Below are 23,806 nucleotides of genomic sequence, written 5' to 3'. Positions count from 1 at the left end.
TTAAATTGCTCCATTGCTTGCTCGGCCATGAATTCTGGTGAGTGGGCTGATTTTTTTATGATTCTTGCTTTATTTGTGGCATTGATTATACGACAATCAAGGGATAAGTTAGTGGCTGATTTGTGATTTCTTTGCATATGTAGGGACCTTCAAATTAATTCTCCCAAAGCTTATATGGACGAAACTCATCTCTTTCCCGAATTTGGGCCATTCTCCCCCCTTATTGGATGTTTTTGACAACCCAATTAGAGCAGACTTTATTCTTTTCAGTAACCATCTTGCAAGTTGGGTTGAATTGAATCTATGAGACCAATTGGTTAACTTGTCGTCCACATGAAGTAGAAATTAACTTGTGTTCATGTGTGATATTATTGACTCTCACATGAATTATTTAGTTGTCCAACTGTAGTAAGTTGAGTAAAAATTAACATGTAGCATAAAATAGCAAAATTATGTAAAATTAATACTAAATCCTATAGAATTACAAACTTCACTCAAATTATGTCTACTATCTTTATACGAATTAAAAATGACTCAATTAGCCACCCATATTCTCAGAATTTGCATAAATTATGAGTAATAATATGCTAATAAAATATATAAAATTTAAATGTATCACACCCCCAAACTTAATACATTGCTTGTCCTGATTAATGTTTCATGCAATGCAAAAATTAAGGCAATCTTGCATAATATTTACAAAGAATAAACTAGTTACATAATTATGCAACAACAAATTTATGCTCACAATCTCTTCTTGCTAATAAATCACTCACATGTAGATATTATATCAAAATCTTATGTTAAATAAAAGAAAATGTTATCATTAGTCATAATTTGCATGCATTCAAAAGTCATATATAAAATTCACCATTCAACATATTTACCGAAGGCTGTGCGCCAGTTATATTACCGTCACTGATGGCTATGTGCCGAAGTTATTACAGTTATCTATGGCTTTGTGCCACGTATTCTGTTAGGTGGGTTTACCACACTATCTAATTCTGGTGGCTCTGCCACAATATCTGTATCTGGTGACTCTGTCACGATATCTGTTCTGGCAGCCATGCTGCAAATTCTGTGGTGTGTAGAGGATGGGTGGGTCGAGTTGTCTCCCCACATGGTGTAAGGTTGGTACGGGGGTGTATACGGCTGGATTGGGTTGGGATTGCATTCACATTCTAATTCTGATTCTGTCACGTAATTCTGATTCTGATTCTGATTCTGATTCTGTTACCGATTCTGATTCTGATTCTGTCACCTAATTCTGATTCTGATTCTGATTCTGTTACTAATACTGATTCTGATTCTGATTCTCATTCTGGTTCCAATTCTGATCATGTTTCTTATTCTGTAATGGGCTAAGGTCCATCTGGTACTGTCTGTTGTAATGGGCTAAGACCCGATTGGTACTGAAATTGTAAGTAAGGCTGGGGCCAGACTTTTAATTCTTTTAGATGACTGACTGTTCCTTTTTATAGTAGGGGATTTCACACTGAGTTTTTGTAAACTCACCCCGTTTATTAATCTTTCAGGTAATTTCCAGCCTTAGATGGATCGGGGTTGCTAGGGGCTCGGAGGAAGTCACACACACTGTTTATGTTACAGTTTTGATTATTACCTTTAAATTATTTTATGTGGGTTGTAGTAAAGCCGTTGTAATTTTCTGGATTTCAAATTTGGAAATTTATTTATTGTTCTTATAATTGCTAGTATTAGAACACGATTTTCCAAAGCAACTACTGTTATTCAAAACATCACGTAACCGCAATTGTTTTTAAAGTAAGTTTCCGCAACTACCAAGATTTTTACAAAGTTGTTAAGAATGTTATTCAGCTGAGGTTTCTAACAAGATTTAAAAAGGGTATAAGTTTTTAATTATTAAGAAGGGTTTTTATTGGAAACATGGTTTTCGAAAAACACTTCAATGTGACACGCCAAGTTCGAGCCAAACTTCTAGGCCGGGTTTGGGGTGTTACATTCAGACTAGTCGATCCATATCGATGTTTTGACATTCAAGGTAAGTTCATATAGAAATACATGCTTTTAAAGTGAATTAGATATGTATTATTAGTCATTGAGTTTCAATGAATATGATCAAGTAACTACGAGCACGAAACGACAGAGTTATGACGTCCAGAAGTCCCGTACGAACCTTAGGAATGCTTAGGATGCAAATGTCATGACATTGGATTTATCGAGATGGGATTACATGTAAGACCATGTCTGGGACATTGGTATTGTATTATGATTATGTGTAAGACCAAGTCTGGGACATTGGCATCGTTATATGTTTTCGTGTAAGACCACGTCTGGGACATTGGTAATGATATATGATAACATGCTAGACCATATCTGGGATATGGCATTGTATGAGTTTTATGAGATATCTTAGTATCCTTAACAATTCCAAATGGTTCAACGAGAAAAGTCAAGTCGAGAAAGAATATGTGAATAAGTTAAATGACTCAGGTATGTACGAGACTTATACGAGTATCGAAAAGGGAAGTATTTGATGGATTTACTTATGACATTGAATATGTGTACAGAGGGAAAGGTTTAGGAAATTATATGTGCATATTTAAAGTTTGCCTATTGATAGAAATGATGTTGATTTATATGGTAACGTTATTTGTATATGACTTACTAAGCTTTATAGCTTACTTTGTGTTATTTTTCTATGTTTATAGTGATTCGGAGGCTCGATCGGGTTGGAAGTCATCGGAAATCTTATCACACTATTCAGCTATGGTTTGGTACTTATAAGTTTTGTGATATTGATTGTATGACATGTAGTTTTGTGGTTAATTGTTGAGTATAAGTCATGTTGGTGATTAATGCATATGTGCTTGATATGTATTTAGCCATGAGACTTGGCATGATAATGATGTATAGAATATGGTCTGTATAGAATATGGTCATTTTGGTATGGTTGTTAGATATGTATATGGTCATTTGAAATGGCTTAATAATGATTTTGATTGATGGCTATAATGTGATCTTATGATTTGGCACGGTTGGTATAAAATGTCTGGTTTGGCTTGGAATGCAAATGTGGTAACAATGTGGTTTAAGAAATGGCATGTATTGGTATGAAATTGAGATGTTGAATTGGTATGCTATTGAGGCTCAATTTTTATGGTATGTATTAGTAAAAAGATACATGTTTGAAATAGATTAAAATTGTTGATAATAGTATATTGTTTTAGTAAGTTTTGGATTATTATTTGATTAGTGAATTGGTTGAAGATGAAATGGCATGATTTCTATAGGAATTGGTATGTTTTGGTTGCTTATAAATTTATTAAAATGGTATGGTATGAGCTTGTGTAGGTGTGTACAAATAGGGTGGAAATTTGGCTTTGCAAATGGCCTATTTTTGTCCGCACGGCAGGGACACTGGCGTATGTCTCAGCCGTGTACGACACACGGTCAAGCTACACAGTCGTGTGTCCCCTGGTGTTGAAATTGAATTGATGTTAGTATACTCCACACGGTCTCACACACGGGCGTGTGACTGACTATGTGGTATAAGTCAGTATACCCCTAAATGGCACACGGCTTAGCAGAGGGGCATGTGAATTGGTCGTGTTCCATAAGTCAGTATACCCTACAAGATTGGCACAGTCTAGTACATGGTCTAGCACACGGGCGTGTGTGACCCTGTTTACACACGGCCTGTGACACGGGTGTGTGACCCTTATATCTTTGAATATTTTTTAAGTTTTCCAAAGTTTTCAAATGTTATAGGTTTAGTCCCGAACTTCTTTAAAAGTATGTTTAAGGCCTCGTAGGCCCTCATAAGGGACAATATGATTGTGATGAATCATAATTGATTATGAATGCATATTGAATGTGTTATGATTGATAAATGATGTGTAAAGATCGGTAATGCCTCGTAGCCCTATTCTGGCGATGGATAATGGTGAGGGGTGTTACATTTATTGGTATCAGATGTACCGTTTAGTGGATTCTAGGACTAACGTAGCATATGTAAGTCTAGTTATACATGCCATATTTAACCTGTGATAGTGTGATATCTCCCGATTCTGACGAGAATTGTTTTAATTAGACAAATATGCTTTCCAAATGAGCTAATTTCGATAGTACAAAATGTTACACTCAAACGTTTGAGTGAAAATGTGTTGGCGATGAGTTGAAACTCATAAAGGTATGAATCCGAGTGCATGATATTCTGCTATTGATAAATGTTATAATTATATGAGTATATGAGTTGTGATGTTTGGTCTATGATTTTTATGTGAATATTTTGATTGTGAATTAATGATTTGATTTAGCATATGAGCTATGTGTTAAGTACAAAAGTGATAATAAATAAATGATTGTTATATGTTTTGAGAATGTGGAATTAGTAATGAACTGGTCAATTATAATAGTATTTGTGATGTGCACATTTACGTGAGAGTTAGAATTTTAGGCTTTACAACCCTCACCCCCTCTTCGGTAAGGTATTATAAGGAAATCTGTATTATATAGATTAAATAAGCTTACAAGTGTGGAATTACAGAGTTTTGTAATTGAAGGATTAGTACTATGATCGGATAAGAGAATGAGTATGCAAGTGAGGACAGTAACAAAAAAGATATTGGATCGTGTTAAAGGCCATTCATAATAAGCAAAGTCACTATTAAAGAAGAAGTTGAATGCGATAAGGCGAAAGTATTCATGTATGATGTCTAAAGAATGTATTACCTGAAAATTCTTCTGAATTAATTTTTATTAGTGATGGGATAATAAGAAACCAGTGATGTCAGAAATAGACAGTGGAATAATATAAAGATAGCTAAGTAGAACGGTAAAATTCATATGATGCTAGTATTCCATTTCTACTTGTTATTGCTCTGTTGAATATACATGATGGTTTTATTTCTTCTGTTATAGTTGATTTCAGTACTTATGAGTGATGTTTTTCCTTCTGGAAATTTCTTAGGATATCATCAAGATCTATATGATTCTATATGGGTTGTAATTTTTAGAAATTCTATATAACTCTACAATCTGAGATTTCGCTACCTCGATTTTACTATTATTCTATGTAATTAATTACAATAGATATTCTTCTAACGGGGATAACTGTATCTATTACAATTATAATTTCTAGTTGGATCACGGGAGTACGGTGGTACCGTCATCAGATTATAGAGATTATACAATAATTGTTACATGTAGCTCACGGTGGTAGCTTGTTTGTTCATTCGGGGAACAACAAGATGCAACAGCCTGATTTTGGGCCTAGTCGGGATAGTGGTTTTGAAACCACAAATCCAAGGTCATAAAAGTTATTTTAATATTCTTTTGAGGTCTACAGCATGAGAATATGATTGTGTAAAAAATTTGTTAAGAAATTTTACCGTTTGAATGCCTAAATTGTGAAAAAGGACTAAATCACGTAAGTTTTAAAGTTTTGTTCTATTAGTTAAATGTCTTAAATAGCTATAGAACTTAAAATTTGAGGTCCTTAATAAGCAATTAGGCCATTATATGTGTGGATGGCTGTACATGGAGTGTAATAAATGAGAAGTCAAAATTTGATGAAACTTAGTATTTGATGACAAAATCAAAGATTAATAAAATAAAACAAATGGCCATCTTTCTTCTCCATCTTTTCTCCACCGAAAACACAAGAGAAAATGGGGTTTTAAAGCTCAAATTTTCAGCAACTTAAATCCTTTGCATGTAAGTGAAATTTGTATTTGTTTTTGTTGATTTTTATGTTCTTGGAACCCTTGTAACTTAATCTAGCTAAATAGGGGACTAATTTGCAACATGGGTGGAAATCTAGAGTTTTTCCATGAGAGTATATTTTCTATTTTTGAAGTTTAATGGAAGAAAATGAAACCTTGTTGTGTATTGAACAACTTTTGTTAAGGGACTTTTGATGAAATGTGAAATAGGGACTAATTTGTGAATGTTAAATTTATGAGTTAAATGTGTGAAATTGTGAAATGTGTAACTGCTATAGGCATGAAAATGATTTGGCTATGCATGGGTAGTAAAGAATTACGAGCCAGGGGCAAAATTATAAATATGTCAAACTTTATGGGCAAAAATGTAATTTTGCCATAGTATGATTTTTGGATCATATTGAATAATATGACTAATAAATAGGCTAAATGTGATATTATAGATCAAAGAAAACGAGATTCGGGCCTAGAATGGGGAAAAAGTGAAATTAATGGTTAGGTCCCTATTTTCCATTTTGGTATTGAGGTAAGTTCATGCGTAAATAATGCAACCTTATGTTGTGTATTTACTATTTTGATATTGCATGAATTGTATACATTTTTTTTATGAAATTGATTAATGATGATTTTGAAAAAGTTTTGAGAAATGAGAAATCCCGATTTAACCTCAAGGGTAGAATACAAATGTCATGATATTGTACTATCGAGATTCCGCATAAGACCATATCTGGGATATGGCATTGGCATGTGATTTCATATAAGACCATGTCAGGGACATGTCGTCGATATAATATTTCATGTAAGACCATACCCGAGGTATGGTATTGATACGGTACTAAGAGTATGAAAATGAAATTACTACGAGTAAACATGCATGTACGTAAGCCTATAATTGTAAATTCATGATTATTGTGAAAATAATTGTTTATTACCCATTGTGATTGATAGTGCACATACTTGTGATGCTGGATATATGATAAATAAAGATGATGATTATGTGTTAGGCTGTTGGGCCAAATTGAGATGTGATCTAATATGTTTATATGCTTGAACTGTATTTCAACGGGTATGTTAAGAACGAGAGTATGTGACTATATTACAAGTGGTACAGGTATGTACACAGAACTCATGTGAAGTGAATTTGATATGTGATGAATTCTTGGTGAGAATGTACATGAACAAGTTATGCTTGTGAAACATTGATAATCTTGTGACAAATGATCTACATTTATGATGAATGGATACACGATAAGATTTAATAATGATCATGTGATAGGCTTAGGAGCCTAATTGATTACTAATATTTTACGGTTCATTTATTTAAATAGTGTTTTGTTGGATATGAGGAAAAGAAAGACGGGCATAATTGCTGAACAAAGTCATTATGGGAATATAGTAAGATACGAGTTTAGAAAAGTGAAAGATGGTTAAACTATATGTTGAAATTATGATTACTCCCAAATAATGTGCATGTAATTAAGAGGATGGAAATAACTTGATAGTTAATGTGATATGTTATAGTGGGGAGACTATAGTGGCTAGGCTAATACAAAGGCATGCAAACGGTGCTTATGAGATAAATGAGTAAGCACTAAGAATGAATAAGTGGAAATCTTATAATTTAATGCCAATTTTAATTATGGTATTATTATAGATGAATAAAGTAAATGAATGTTAATAGTTGTTTATTATTTGCATGTGAACTTACTCAGCTTTATAGCTTACTTCCCTTACCTCCCATCTTTTATAGGTTAATTTAGCTAGCTCAGGTTGGAGACCACCGGAGATGCCATCACACTATCAAGCTATCACTACGGGTATAGTTGAATTCAAGTAGTTGAGTTTATGGCATGTATAGGGACTTTGTCTTTTGAGTAATGATGACTTTGTTAATGTGGCCAAATGTGTTGACCTAGAATAGCTTGTGGTCTAACTTGTATAAGGCCATGAGATGTGGCTCATGTTGATTATGGGTTGTAAACCTAATGGTTTATGTATGCATGTGTCGTAGTCTTGGTGATGTGAATGCTTGATGATGATGGATGATATGATATGGTACATAAGTATAATGAATGAATGATGACAAATTGGTATGGCTATGATCATGGGTTAAATGTGTGAATTGGGAATAGATTAATAATAACATTGATTGGATATGAAATTGGTGTGGAATTCCTTAAGTAATCTTGTTAATTTGAGTATGTGAAATGGTGGCATTGCATGGGCATGAATTAGTCTTGATTTGGTATGAATGATTGTCAAAAATGTGACATGTTGTGTGCCGTGAGATATGTTTAAGTATGTGAGTGTCTAAGGGTGACAAAAGGCTTGGAAAATAGCCTTATAGTGGTCCACATTAGTAGACACACGGGCATGTGTCTAGACCATGTGGGACACATGGTGTAACACCCCTTACCCAAGACCGTCGCCGGAGTCGAGCACGAGGCGTTACCAGACTTATCTTACCTGTTCGGGGCATAAAAAATTTAATTTTAAAAACATTTTAATTTTCTCACATTCATCCAATAAATCCCTAAAAAGAGGCCCTCGAGGCTCGAAAATGTGCAATTGGAACGGTTCAGGACCAAACCGGGAACATTAAAAATTTTTCGATTACTTACACAAATCAAAACAATTTATTTCACTATTCATAATAAAACTGTCCATCTGCATAAGAGTCACTAAATTAATTATAACTCGAGTTATGAAACTCAAAATTTAAATTTGTAAATTTTCTCTAAAACTACACTCAATTATCTTCTTACCATAATTTTTTCAGAATTTTTGGTTTGGCCAATTAGTACAGTTTATTCATTAAATTTTCCCCTATTTTTCAGTTCAGTGGACCTGACCTCTCTTCACTAAAAATCGATTATATCATTATATAGAGTTTGGATAATGTCCCTATTTGTTTCTAATGAAAATAGACTCACTAAGGAACCAATACATATAAAATATGACTTATAATTATTTTATTATAATTTCTAGTGATTTTCCAAATTTGGAACAGGGGATCACGAAGTCACTCTGAACCAGTCTTCCTTTGCTTGCTTTGTTTTTTCCTATGAAAATAGACTCAATAAGCTTTAATTTTATATCTCATTCACCATTTAATTCCATTTCTAAAATTTTTAGTGATTTTTCAAAGCCACGTCACTACTGTTGTTTCCTAACTGTTCCATGGCCAACTCTTACTCCATAATTTCTTTTCGTCAAACCTCATTTAGGCATACATAATACCAAAACATGTTCTTATTTAGCTATATCATAAAATTACCAAGTATTCACATGTCATTCTTTGATCATATCATAAGGACATACACACACAATAGCCAAGTCCCTATACATGCCACAACTTAAAGTATTTCTGTGACACCCCTAATTTGACCCTAGTCGAAAAGTGGTTTCGGGACCACAAAATCAAGTCATAAAAATAATTAGCCGTCATATTTTATGTTTATTATATGTGAATATGAATGTGTGAAAGTTTTAAGTTTCGATTTAGTCGATTGCATGTGAATTTAGTAATAGGACTTATGTGTGACACTTTTGAAATGCGATGGGTTAATCTATAAGAACCTATTAATGCATGTTGTATAAAAGAAGGGTTTGCATGTCAAATTAGCCAAAATCTAGATGGTGGCCGGCCATGCTATGGGGAAAAACATATTATAGACATTTTATGCTAATATGTGTGGGAAGAATAATAAAATATGAGGGGAGTGGGAGGAGAAACCAAAGTTGTCTCCCCCTTACTCCCCATTGCCGTGACTAGAGAAAGGGGAGGAAAAACAAAATTCTTTCTTTGTTGTTCAACATGGCCGAATAGAAGAAACAAAGGAGGGGAAGAATTTTTGGTCACTTGAGTCATTAAAAAGGTTAGTATATTATGTCAAATTGTGAAATTTTAACTTGTTTTAGGTAAATAATCATGGTTCTTACTTAGCCCATGCTAAAATTTGTAATTTTGATGGATGATTGGAGCATTCGGCTAGGGTATAAAGGAAGGGATTTTGATTGTTTCATCTAAGTATTGATGATGAATGTGTTATGGAAAGAAATCGGTCTTCCTAAGAATATGATTTGTGAATGTTTATATTAGTAATAGCCGAAATTAAAGAGGTTTGATGTCTTGAACAAATGTTGATTATATGATTCGAAAATGAGATATGTTAATGATGAAGTATAATCGGCCATGGAAGTAGCCCATTTTGGAAGTGTGATTTGTGGTATATTTTTTTGTGGTTGATTATAAAAATTTGGCTTAAGTGAGGTAATTGGTAAAAGATGTGTTTATGATGTAATACATATGTTCTCATAAGCTAAGTTATGTATATGTGATATCTTGCATATTGGTTGTTATGGTAAGGTTTGAGATATTAACGTATGAATATGTTTTGTTTGTGGTTCGGCAACTAATGGTTAAGTTGTTAAGTTACATGCTTGAGTTTAAAATGTGCCTTATATGTGGTTTATGAATTTGGTAAATGATAGATTGATATTTTGGATATTTCATTAGTCAAGTGATATTGTAAGTGTGGTATTATTTGATTCGGCACTTATGTGTAAAATTGGCAGTTATTATTTTGGTAAAATGTGCAAAATTTGGTAAGACCAAATTTATACTTAAGCTTAAGTGAAGTTGTTAATGCTGTATATATATATATTAACGGTTAATAAATCATGTGGTTTGGCTTGACTTAGTAAATAGAGAAGAAATGCATATTTATACATAGTGTTTATGAAAGGTAGTTTTATAAATGTGATATGAGTATTTCGTTTGTAAATGAGTAGTAAATATGTTAAGAATGGTTCTAAAATGTATATGGATGCCGTGTGATTGTGTTTGATTGGGAAGTAAATTGTTTGATTTAGCTCAAGAGCTTAGAGGATCAAAGTCGGATAGGGGAAAAGAGAAAGTAAGCGAATAGCCGTGGATATCTAATCGTCGACCACTTCCGAGGTAAGTTTTAAGTGATTAAACGTTGAGTAAATTCAATCATAATAGGACATAATGAGTTGATTTAATAAGATATGATGTGGCCATGATATGTCTTAAACTCAAATGGTAAGTTCATAAGTGTTTGGACTTGGAAATTTAAGAGCAAATTGTAATAATTTGCTTTGGACAGCAGCAGTAATGTGATTTTAGAAAATCACTATAAATTTTTGGTGTGGAATTATAGGCTGAATAAAATATGTAATCAAAGCTTAGTTAGTCTAGTTTCTTATAAAAGAGACCGTGTAAGCAAAGAAATTGCCTATAAAGAGATATTTAAAGTTGTACGGGACTGTGTCAGAATGACTCCGAAATCCCCTGTTCTGTTTTTAGAAAATCATTATAATTTGTACAAAAATGTTTATAAGATAAAATTTATATGCTTAGACTCCTTAATGAGTCTAGTTTCAAATGAAATCAAATATAACACATTTTGAATTCTGCACAATGAAAAATTTTATTTGAAGTGAAGAGCGGTCAGATTAGTCAAACAGTGAAACAGGGGAAAATTTAAGAAAAATCTGGTATTGATTAGACAAACCTAAAATTCTGGAAATTTTATGGATGGAAGAAATACGAGTCTATGTTCAGGGAAATTAACGGAAAGTGATTTGGAGTTTCGTAGCTCCAGATATAAATAATTTAGTGACTATTGCTCAGGAAAAACAGCTGTAGTGAATATGTGATTTTGTTGTAAACATGGATAAAACTGTTTTAGTTGCTCATAAGCTATTGATTAAACCCATACGTGAATTCTAAATCGTGATATTGTAAAACGATATATGAGTATTCGAATATGAAATGATAGTATGGCGTGAAATTGAATTATTCATTGGAAAATGATTGATGTAGATTCGGCCAAGACAAAGTGTATACATGATAGTATGTGTGGTATGTGAAGTATATTTGGACAATTGTGATGTGAATACATGAAAATTTATATTTTGATTTAGGATTTTATGTGATGAATGTGAATGTGCATATATGAGATAAGGCCGAATGGCCAATGTGATGAATGTGAACATGCATGTATGTGATAAGGCCGAATGGCCAATGTGATGAATGTGAGCATGCATATGTGTGATAAGGCCGAATGGCCAATGTGATGAATATGAACATGCATATATGTGGTAAAGCCGAATGGCTAATGTGAAATATGTATGAGACATGCATATGTGGTAAAGCCGAATGGCTAGTGTGAAATATGTATGAGATATGTATATGTGGTAAAGCCGAATGGCTAGTGTGAAATATGTAGGCGATGTGCGTATATTGTGGCCGAACGACCAAATGTGAAAGGTGTGTATTATCAGATATTTGATGAGGCAAATGAATCACAAATATGACAGTCGATGTGAATGTTGTAACATGTGAATAAATGTACATGAAACTTGGAAATATATTCCGGGTAAGACCCGATGACTACGTGTGGAGATTTTGTCCGGGTAAGACCCGATGACTACGTGTGGAGATTTTGTCTGGGTAAGACCCGATAACTTCGTGTGGAGATTTCATCTGAGCTAAAGGTCTCACCGATAATCCGAGTAGAGGTTAAAGCTATAAGACTTCGTAATAAGAATTGCTTATAAATATATTCAATGCGAAAGGTTAAACAGGTATGTACTCCAAGTTTATATGTGAGCTTGATTTGAACTAAATCATAAGGTAGTTATGTGATGCATACGAGAGCAATCTATGAGACTATTCCTATGATTATGTGACATCGGATCAGTGTGAGAGGTTATGTGAAATCAAACAATAGATCTATGTCACATGAGCTCACTTTTATGTGAAGGTTTATCTGCCTATTGTATATGATGAGATGTGCATATTCGGTAAAGGGATGGTATGCCTGAAGGAAGAGGGAAATAAAAAAATACGAACAACTATGTTATAATTTGATTGTTATCTGTTGACACTGCTTAAAACTTACTAAGCATTGTAATGCTTCCTCCGTTTATTTTGTTTTCTCTGTTTTATAGATCTCATTGCGAAGCTACAGGCTCGGGGATCGTCAGCAACTAGTCACACTATCACTAACCACTACTTGTTACTGTTATGTTTAGAATTAGTTTATGGCATGTATAGAATAGACTAGTGGCGGAAGAATATTTTTGGTTAATGTATATAAGCCATGCGAAAATGGCATCTTTTGAATGTTTACTTAGAGAAGTTTAAATTTTTATCCCTGACTGTACTTAGTACTTATTTAAACGAATGATCTTTATTTCAAGAAAAAGTTCAAAATTTTACTGTTCTGACATGAGTTACAAGTCCGGTAATGCCCCTTACCTATTCCGGCGACGGTTACGGGATAGGGGTGTTACAATTTCTAGTCACAAAATACCGAGATAACTCGTTGATAGTGAGAGGCGATCTCCGACGTCCTTACGATTTTCCGAGTTGGCTTTGTGATACTATAAAAAAGAGAGAAAAGAAAGGGAGTAATCATAAAGCTTAGTAAGTTTGCATGTAAATAAATAACAACATTCTAAATGAATTATCAAGATAACCTGAACCTTTCGAACATGGACTTATCTTACCTTTCCTTTGGTACACTCTTTAAATTTTCCGTTGAACCACTTGGAATACTAAGGATACACAAGTACCTTTCCTTTTTAAACTTACCATTGCCATGTCTTGACATGGTCTTACGTGATATCCTTGCCTTATGGACTCACCATTGCCATGCCTTGGCATGGTCTTACATGGGATCTTTGCCTTATCGTAGTTTATCAATGCCATGTCTTGACATGGTCTTACATGATTTTCTTGCCTTGTAAAACTTACCAATTCCATGCCTTGGCATGGTCTTACTTGGTATCCTTAAACCCTAATGTCATGACATTTGTATCCTACACATTCCTAAGGCACAACTGGGACTTGTAAGTATCATTTCTCCATCAATTCTTGCTTGAATCATCAAGCAATAAATTTACAAAATAAATATATAGATGCTGAAAAATAACATCATTAATTATAAATAATAAAACATTGCATTTATTTACCACAAACTTACCTCGATACAAAATACGATCAAATATTTTGATTTTAGTCCTCAACCTTTTCTTTCCTCATCTAACCCCGAATTTCATTCTTCTTGATCTATAATAGCAAATTTAACTTATTTAATATTCACATTTATAAAAACAGTCCTTAACTCTACGTTGGTAAAATTATGATTTTGCCCCTAAACTTTTGCATATTTACACTTTTGTCCCAAGGCTCGAAAATGAAACTTTATCCCTAATTCTTATGTTTTATGACATGCTGATCATTTATTTACCTACGACAACATCAAATTCCCACTCTAACATGTACTTATGACCATTTAGTATTTTTACCGATTATGTCATTTTACTCGTTTTTGCTTAAAATCGCTTAGCTTAAGTCATTTAGCATAATTTCAAGCTTCATATTCTACCATGAAACATCAAAATAAACACATTTCACCTATGGGTACTTTTCCAAATATGAACCCTAGGTTAAATTATTGCTAGAATAAGCTAAATCAAGTTACTGAGACTTCAAAAACGTAAAGAACATTAAAAACGGGGCTTGGAATCACTTACTATGAAGCTTGGAAGCTTGAAAAAACCCTAGATATGAAGAACCCTTGAAATTTAGGCCTAATGAAGAAGATGATCACATTTTTCCATCTTTTTCCCTTTTTTAATCTTTTAATTACCAAATGACTAAAATACCATTCATTAAAAATTTAGTTATTTTTATCTATGTATGTCCATTTTTGTCCTTGAAACCCTAATGGTCTAATTCAATTTAAGAACCTCTACTTCAATTATACTCTTCAATTTAATCCTTTAGCATTTAAAACTCATATTTATCAACTTTTGCAATTAAGACCTAGTAGGCAAATTAAGCATGTTATCTATAAAATTTTCCATCAATACTCTAACACATGCATCTAATCACTCTGTAAATTATAAAAGTTAACCAGAATAAAATTTTCTATCTCGGATTCATGGTTTCGCAACCACTACCGTTTAGGCCTTATTTTGGGATGTTACACACGGTCTGTCCCATGGGTGTGTAATCTAGCCGTGTGTCCCCTACACCCTAATAAAAACAAAACAGAATGCTTAGTAGTAAACACATGAGCAGAGACATGGCCATATGTCTTAGTCGTGCAAAGGGCATGGCCTTAGGACATGGGCATGTGCCCTAGCCGTGTGAAGTCTACACTTGATTTTGGAATTTAATTCGCCACACGACCTAAGCACACAATCGTGTGACTTGGCCGTTTGACCCTATTTAGTTAATGACGTCATAAACATAGAGTTACACGAGCTGAGGACACAAACGTGTCCCAAGCCACACGGGCATGTGTGACCACACGGCCTACCCATACGGGTGTGTGACTCCTGTTTTGAAGAAAGATTTTCTAAATGATATGAAAGTTTCGGAAGTTCTCAGTTCAGTCCTGAACCACATCCAATGTATGTTTTGGGACTCGAGGGCCCAGATAAGGGATGACATGCAAGTGAATGAAAAGTTTTAAATTTAGGCGAAAATTCAGGACTCGGTTTTGTATGATTGTGTGAGTTTAAGTCTAGTAATGTCTCGTACCCTGTTCTGGCGTCAGATATGGGTAAGGGGTGTTACACAAGATATATAATGATTTGAAATAGTTATTCTAGTGAATGAGTATGAAGCACGATATTCTGATTTTATATCCAAATGTCTGATCCGTCTACAAGTTAAAGTCGATCATCAAACGTTTTCAAAACTGTTATGGCATGCATTGCTATCTGAGTGGTAATGAAATAGAATATCAATGAATTTTGTAAAAGACAGATATTATCTAAATTATAATTGATCATTTGAAGAATTCTGCACATTCTATCTCAGTACATACAGATTTCTCTCTTGATAGATTAACCGAGTTATACATGTCAGAGTTTTTTAGATCACACAGTCTGCCAGACTCCATTATTTCGGGTAGAAACTTGAATTTTATACTGTGAATTGGCAGAAAAATACAATAAGCTTTAGATAAACAGTTTCAATTTAGTATCGCATTTCATTCTTTAACAGATGACAAATCTGAAAAAGAGATTTAGATTCTCAAGGTAATGTTTCATTGTTGTGTTTTAAAATTTGAAAATTATTTACCATTGTTTGAGTTACATATAATAGTAATTTATCAGTTAAGCATACAAAGTTTTATATGAGATCAGTAATAAAAAGCAGTACAGGGTCGATGTGATTAGAAAAACTAAAGAGAATGTGAAAGTAATTCGCAACAGTCTAAAAGCAGTTTCAGAATAACAGAAAACATATGCGGGTTTGATACGTAAAAGCTTTGAATTTCAATTAAAAAAATTAAGTGTTATGAAAGTGTTATAATGGAAATAGAAATTCTCGATTTAACTATAAAGAGAAGTTGAGTTCATGATTTATCCGGTCGTATGAGATTTATGAGAGAATTAAGCTAGTGTCTCATATATCTACATTGCAACGGTGCAGATCAGATCTTTATCATATAAATTCTCCTACTGGTATTGAGATACACTCATATATAAATAGTATAGTGAAGAACGAATCAGGATTTTAACTCGAGAAATCAAAGAGCTGAAAAACAAAATAATAACGTTACTAAAATTTTTCTTTTTGTATCAACACAAGATTGAAGAGACTACACAAGATTGAAGAGACTATGTGAAAATCTGAAAAGTCTATGAAAAAAAAGCAATACTCTAATCTGTTTCCTGGTAAGATTTTCAGGGACGAAAATCCCTAAGCGGGAGAGTTATAATAGCCCGTTTTTAGGGTTAATCAGAACAGTGGTTTTGGGACCACAATTTGAAGTCAAAATTTTTACTTTATTATTTTATCAAGGTTTGTAGTATGATAGAATATTTGTATGAAAATTTCGTAAAGAAAATTTAACGTTTGGATGCTTAAATTGATAAAAGGACTAAATCTCGTAAAGTGAAAAATATGAGTTTTATAGTTCAAATGCATTAAATGGCTAAGAGATAAAGTAGTTGAGGGATTTATGTTGTAATTAGGCCTCTTATATTGAAATTAGACGTTATGTGCATAATTTGGTGAAATATTAATGTTTATAATAAAGGGTAAAATGGTAATTAGTATAATTAGTTATATTAAATGAAATGAAATCAATTTCATGCTTATTTCTCATCATCTTCCACCGAATGAAGAAAGAAAAGAATGAAATGGATGAGCGTCAAGGTTCGGCTACCTACTGCCAAAGCATGTGAGTCCATTTTTACTCAGTTTTTAATGATTTTTACGTTTTTGAGATCGTTGCTTTGTAATCTAGCTAGCCCGTACCTCCGATTTCAAAATTGTTAAAGTATTTGGATGATGCCATTGTTGAATGTTTGAGTATCTTGATGTTTAATGATAGAAAATAAATCTTTAATGTTAGATAAATGAGTTTTGTTAGGTGAATTTTAGTAAAAATGTAAATTTTGGACTAAATTGTGATTAATGATAAATTGTGTGGTAAAAGTGCAAATAAATGAAAAATATGGGCTGTTATGAGCATGTATGAAATTCAGCTAGCTTGGGTTATGGTGAAATTGATTAAATTTGAATTTTACGAGCTTAGGGACTAATTTGTAAAAAGGTCAAAAGTTTAGAGGTAAAATAGTAATTTTACCAAAATAAAATTGAGTTAAAATGAATAGAATATGAATTGAAATAGCTGAATTTGATTGATTAGATCAAGTTAAGCCTCGTATGAGTCTATATTGAAGGAAAAACAAAGTTTCAGACTAGTCGATCCATTTCGACGTTTTAACGGTCGAGGTAAGTTCATATGCAAATACTTGGTTCTAAATTGAATTAGATATGTATTATTTGTCATTGAATTGCAATGAATATGATCAAGGAACTACGAGCAAGAAATGACAGAGCTACGACATTCGGAAGTCCCGTACAAACCTTAGGAATGCTTAAGATGCAAATGTCATGGCATTAGATTTATCGAGATGGGATTACATGTAAGACCATGTCTGGGACATTGGCATTGTATTGTGATTATGTGTAAGACCATGTCAGGGACATTGGCATCGTTATATGTTTTCATGTAAGACCACATCTAGGGCGTTGGCATCAATATATGATAACATGTCGGACCATATCTGGGATATGGCATTGTATGAGATTTACGAGATAGCCGAGTATCCTTAACAATTCCAAATGATTGAACGGGAAAAGTCAAGTCCTAGGGACATAGCCGAATACTGAGATCACTGAAGGCTTGACTTTTGTTATCGTTTGAGGGCTTAGAGCTACATCAGAATCAATTAGGAAATAAGGGGGGAACGTTGACTGAAAGAATCGGTGGTAAGTCTTTCCAATTTAGTCTATCTTTCGTATTTTAGAAAAAAGCCGAACCCCTAAAGGTTAGGAAGGCTGTCGATTTGGGTTTATAGCCCTAAGGGTTGTGATAATTACTTTATTTTGATAATAGTGTGATCTAGAGGCTGTTGATCAAGGGCTTGGACAAGTGGAACAACTGGATCTAAACCTAGTCGTTAACTTCAGCAAAGGTAGGATCGCTAGTGCCTAAGGTGTTATTGGCCGAATATGGTAAGGAGTTAATATGTAGTTCATTTTTGATAGTTAGATTAACGTGGTAGTAATACAATTGTAGGCAGTTCGTGCGTGGATCTCGTCAACGAATCGTCATAAAATAGGTGTGTAAACGACACCCACTCATAGACTAGATCGACAAAAGCCGAAAAGCTAAAAAGCTGGCATTTGTGAACTTGCGAGCGTGCGAGCGCTTGTGAGGTGGTTTGGTTGTTAATTTTGGTAATCGCAAGCAGTATGATTGCAGAGTGCACAATTTCGTGCACTTTGGTATATTTGGGCTTAATGGGCTGTAAACGAGTTAGTGGGCCAACGGGCCCAATTTGATAAAAATGCTCGGTAAGTGCTTCTGTTAATGTGTTAATGGTTAGAATATGTATGTAAACTCTATAATTGTAAATTTTATTAAACTACCCTTAAGTATGAAAATTAGCATTTTGCCCCTAGGGGCAAAATGACCATTATACCCCTAGGGTTAATTTTGACTGAAATGCATAATATGCTGATTCTGTTTGTTATATGCCATGACATGTATATCTGTTGCATGGGGTTGGGTTTTGTTATGGAGGAAGAACCCGTTCTGGTGGCTGTGCCACATATTCTGATATAAGTAGCTTTGCTGTGGATTATAGTTAGTGCCGCAATCGGTGCTAACACTGTAAGTGTAGGGATGGCGTGGGTGATTTATTCCCCACAGGAAGTGTAGGGATGGACGGAGGCAAGTGCAGGGTTGGATGGGGTTATCATGCATTAATCATATGAGACTGTATTGAAATGGGCCCAACTGTGCTGATATGGGCAAGGCCCAATATATCTCGACTTGTATAGGGCTACGGCCCAGATTAATACTGATATGGGCTAGGCCCAGTATACTCTGATACTGTAAGGGGCTATGGCCCAGATTAATATTGATATGGGCTAAGGCCCAGTAAAGCTTGAACTGATTTGGGCTCTGGTTGGGATACTTTACACACTGAGTTTTCCAAACTCACCCCCCTTTTTCCCATCTTTGCAGGTGAGCCTTAGATCGATGGACTTGGAGTTGGGCGGGATTCAGAGTGGCCACGAAGATTAAGTTTCTATTTTCTTTAAAATAAGTTTCGCATTTATTATTTTGATTATTTTTTTTATTCTGGTTTAAGTTGTAATAAGGCCGTTCTTTTTATTATTTTTAATATTTTGGGTTATTAAATTGGTTAGCTCTAGGGCGCGTTTTATAAAAGTTACTTATTTTTAAAATATCACGATTACCGAGCAAAGCTTCCGCAACGTAAATGTTTTCAAAGGAAATAAATATTTTAAATGGATTTAAACTTAATTTGTTGTTCGTGGACAAGTAATATGCTTTAAGCGTGGCAATGGACGTGTGCATGTCTAGGATTGGATCCATGAAGAGCTTGGTACTTAAGCAGTCCAATAGACTCACCTCCTCTTTTCTTGCTTCCTACCTGGTGCACAGCTTCCATTCACTTTAATCTATAACGAAAATATTCTTTTTAAAGATTTTTAATTAAAACATGAGTTTTACAATAACGCTCCAATGATTTTTACATCAAAAAGGGTTTTCAATGAAAACATGGTTTTTGAAAAACACTTCAATGTGACACGCCGAATTCGGCCGTAACATCTGGGCTGGGTTTGGGGTGTTACAAGGGTTCAAGTTTAAAAATTTACCCATGCATGAGTTGCTTGTATTTTGATGAATTATGGAGGAATATGAAAGATGAATGTGTATTAAACATCTTTTCCTAGTTGATTTTCATGAAAAGCCTTTGTAGGGACTATTTTGCAAAAGTGTAAATGTGTGGTAGAAATGAGAAAATAATGGATAATGTGGGCTACCATAAGAAGGAAAAGTGTTTGGCTAGGCTTGGTTAAGATAGAAAATGCATGTGTTTCATTATACGAGCCTAAGGACTAAATCGTAAAAATGTGAAAGGTTAGGGGCAAAATGGTCATTTGGACTGGGAGTAGATATTAAACTTGAAATACATAATGTATCGTATTAATAAGTTAATTTTGTTGATATAAAACTCGAGGAACAAATTTCGGAGGTCGATTGTGGTAAACACAAGGTTTTGGAATAACCGAAACACAACTCCGAAAAGAATACCACGTAGGTTCGGATAAGTTAAAGTAAACCCCTAATATGCATAATTGTATGATTTATGAATGATTGATGATTGCATTTGTTATTGGTATGAAATATCATAAAAATGCATATTGATGGTAACATGTGAAAAATATCTCGGTTGAGGATGACAAAGGGAATTCGATGGATAAACCCTCATTGACATGTGAACTGAGATCCTGTATGTGTTGCAGTAAGGATTTAGCACAGACAGGTAATTCGAGATCTCAAGTATGAAAAGGAATCTAGCCCACATGGGTGTTCCTTGAATGATCAAGCCTCCCGAAGAATATGTGTGCATGATGGATTCAGCCCAGACGGGTAATTCGATTAGGGTCTGAATTTAGCCTGGACTGGTAATTCATATTCGAACTCATTAAGGGTGTTGTCGTTATAAGGGATTTAGCCTGGACTGGTTATAGGAAATCATTGATTGACTGTATGTTATCCGAAATCATTTCATAATGGATGATTTCATGGTTTAAGTGTGGATGTATGCTAATTACTCGGAAAGTTTACTTTCCGATTATTCGAGCTTACTAAGCATGAAAATGCTTACCCCCTTTCTTTTCCCTATTTTACAGAGCTCGAGGACTAATAAGGATAGGAAGACGATTGGAGAAGCAACACATTATCAACTATTCAAGCTTTGGAATAAAGACACTTTTATTTTGTTAATGGCATGTATAGGGCTTTGAGTATTTCATCATATGTGTCATTTGAATTACCAAATGAAGGCATGTAAAGATGTATTCATCTTTTTGTATAAGGCCATAGAAATGGGCATAGTTGGAAGTCGGCTATGACCTGCCTTTATATGCATTTTTATGTTCTTATATGATGGGTTGCTACAAATGGCAATGAGTTCAAAAACGAGCCAAATTTTGAATGTGCTACAATAAAATAAGAACCCATAGATACTAGATGGGAAATAACCTTTTTGTATGAAACCAATGATATGAGGTTTCCATACAACTAACTTCATCAAAATCATTTACAAGTGTATAATCATGTTGTACTTTGAATTTGGTATCTATTAAGAAGAAGAAGTTGAAAAGGGTGACTAAAGGCTTGGAAAATAACCTATTAAGGTCCACATGGTTAGACACAGGGCCGTGTGTCTAGGCCGTGTGTGACACATGGCCTATCGCCATCGGCGTGTGGTATGGCCTTGTGTGCCCTGCCCCTAAAACTTTAAGTCAAATTAGCACACGGGTAGGACACACGGGCGTGTGTCTGGGCCATGTTAATTTAACAGAGTGCTCAAGTTTTGGACACGGGGTGAGACCACGGGCATGTGTGTTGGCCGTGCCTAAATGTCAGTGTTGCCCATGGGTTAAAGGCATGGACGTGCCCTAGGCCACACGGGCGTGGGTGACCACACCGACCATCATACACGGGCGTGTGACACTTCTAAATAAGGAAATTTTGTAAAGTTTTGAAATATTCCCGGTCCTATTCCGAACTATCTCTATCTATATTTAGGGCCTTGAAGACCCATTTAAGGGGCAAGATGTGAATGTCTGAAAGTTTCAAATCTGAGCTAAACCTGGTGAGTCGATTCAATGTGTTTTAAATATAAAGTTCCGGTAATACATTGAATCCTATCCTGATAACGGATACGGGTGAGGGGTGTTACATTTATTGGTATCAGAGCTATGATTTAGTCGATTCTTGGACTACCGTAGAGGATGTTAAAGTTTACTATACATGCCATTATTTGAATGTTGATCGTGTGATGTCTCCTAATTGTTTAAATTGTTTTGAATATAGTAAATGTCTTCCAATCAAGCACAAGATGAGTCCAAGAGAGTCGAGTGCTATGCTCCAGCTTTCGTGCAACGAGCTGTATCTAGTAGTAGTTGAGGCTGATGTCAGAAGGCCGAGAAGAGGCGTGAGCTACCTTCTTTGATATGATGGATGAATGGTTTGGGGATTATCTGAGAAATCACCCCAATATACCAAGACCTCTAGCCCCCTAACCAACCTGATGAGGATGTGCCACAAGGTATGGCACCGGTGAGAATCGGAAAAGCCCCGGCAGATAAGATTAGAAAGTATGGGCTTGAGGAATTCAAAGTGAAATTTGATGATGACGCTAAAAGAGCCGAGTTCTGGCTCGAGAATACTACGCGGGTGCTAGATGATTTTTCATGCACAACCGAGGAATGTTTGAAGTGTGTTGTGTCCCTTTTAAAGGACACTGCATACAATTGGTGGAAGACCATATCCTTAGTAGTGCCGAAGGAAAATATTACTTGGGATTTCTTCCAAGTAGAGTTTAGGAAGAAATATATTAGCCAGCAGTTTTTGGACTCGAAGCAAAAGGAGTTCTTGGAACTCAAATAAGGGAACAAGACTGTAACGAAATACGAGAGAGAGTTTGTACGACTAAGTCGATACGTGACTGAGTAGGTCCAAACAGAATCAGAAATGTGTAAACACTTTGAGGAAGGCTTGAATGAGGACATCAAGTTGTTGATTGGGATCTTGAAAATACGGGAGTTTGCCGCATTGGCCGATCGAGCCAAGAAGGCCGAGGAACTTAATAATGAATGAAAACAAGCTAAAAGAGAGGCTCGAGTTACGAGCAAGAGGCCTAGCGGTAAAACACTCTCGTTCTCCATGAAGAAAGCCAGGAGCCAACATGAACGCTCCACTTCGTCAGTGGGATATTCGGGTAGATCAAGAAGCTCTAAGCGACGCGGTCAAAAATCTTCCTCTCTGATGGTGACTAGTGTGGGGAGTGTAGATGATCAAAAACCAAAGTGTAAGAGCTGCAACAAATTTCACTTTGGAGAGTGTCGAATGAAAAGCGGTGCATGTTTTAGATGTGGTTCTCTAGATCATTTTCTCAGAGGTTGCCTAGAACGAATTGAAAAAGAAGTGGAAATAGCCCCGAAGTTGAGTACTCCTATTGGTAGTCGAATCGTGATGAAAGACGCTACAAAATTAGAAGTTTGAGCCCTAGCAAGAACGTATGCGATACGTGCTCGAGAGGAAGCCTCTGCTCCCAATGTTATTACAAGTACTTTCTCTCTTTTTAATACAAGTGTTGTTTGTTTAATTGACCCGAGGTCAACGCATTCATATACCTATATGAGATTGGCATCTAGTATGAACATATCTGTTGAACCTACAAAATTCATCATTAGAGTGTCGAACCCACTAGACAGATCTATCCTAGTTGATAAAGTCTATAAGAATTGTCCTTTGACGATTCAATGTCATTGTTTTCCGGCTAACCTTATGTTGTTACCATTTGACGAATTTGATGTAATACTTGGTATGGATTGGTTAGCCCTTCATGATGTAACTATGAATTGTGGTAGCAAGTATATTAAGTTAAAATGCCCTGATAGTAATATTCTACGGGTCGAATAA

The sequence above is a fragment of the Gossypium hirsutum genome, chromosome A13 (genome assembly GCF_007990345.1).
Source record: "Gossypium hirsutum isolate 1008001.06 chromosome A13, Gossypium_hirsutum_v2.1, whole genome shotgun sequence".
Taxonomy (NCBI): Eukaryota; Viridiplantae; Streptophyta; class Magnoliopsida; order Malvales; family Malvaceae; genus Gossypium; species Gossypium hirsutum.
This window is presented reverse-complemented; position numbering follows the sequence as displayed.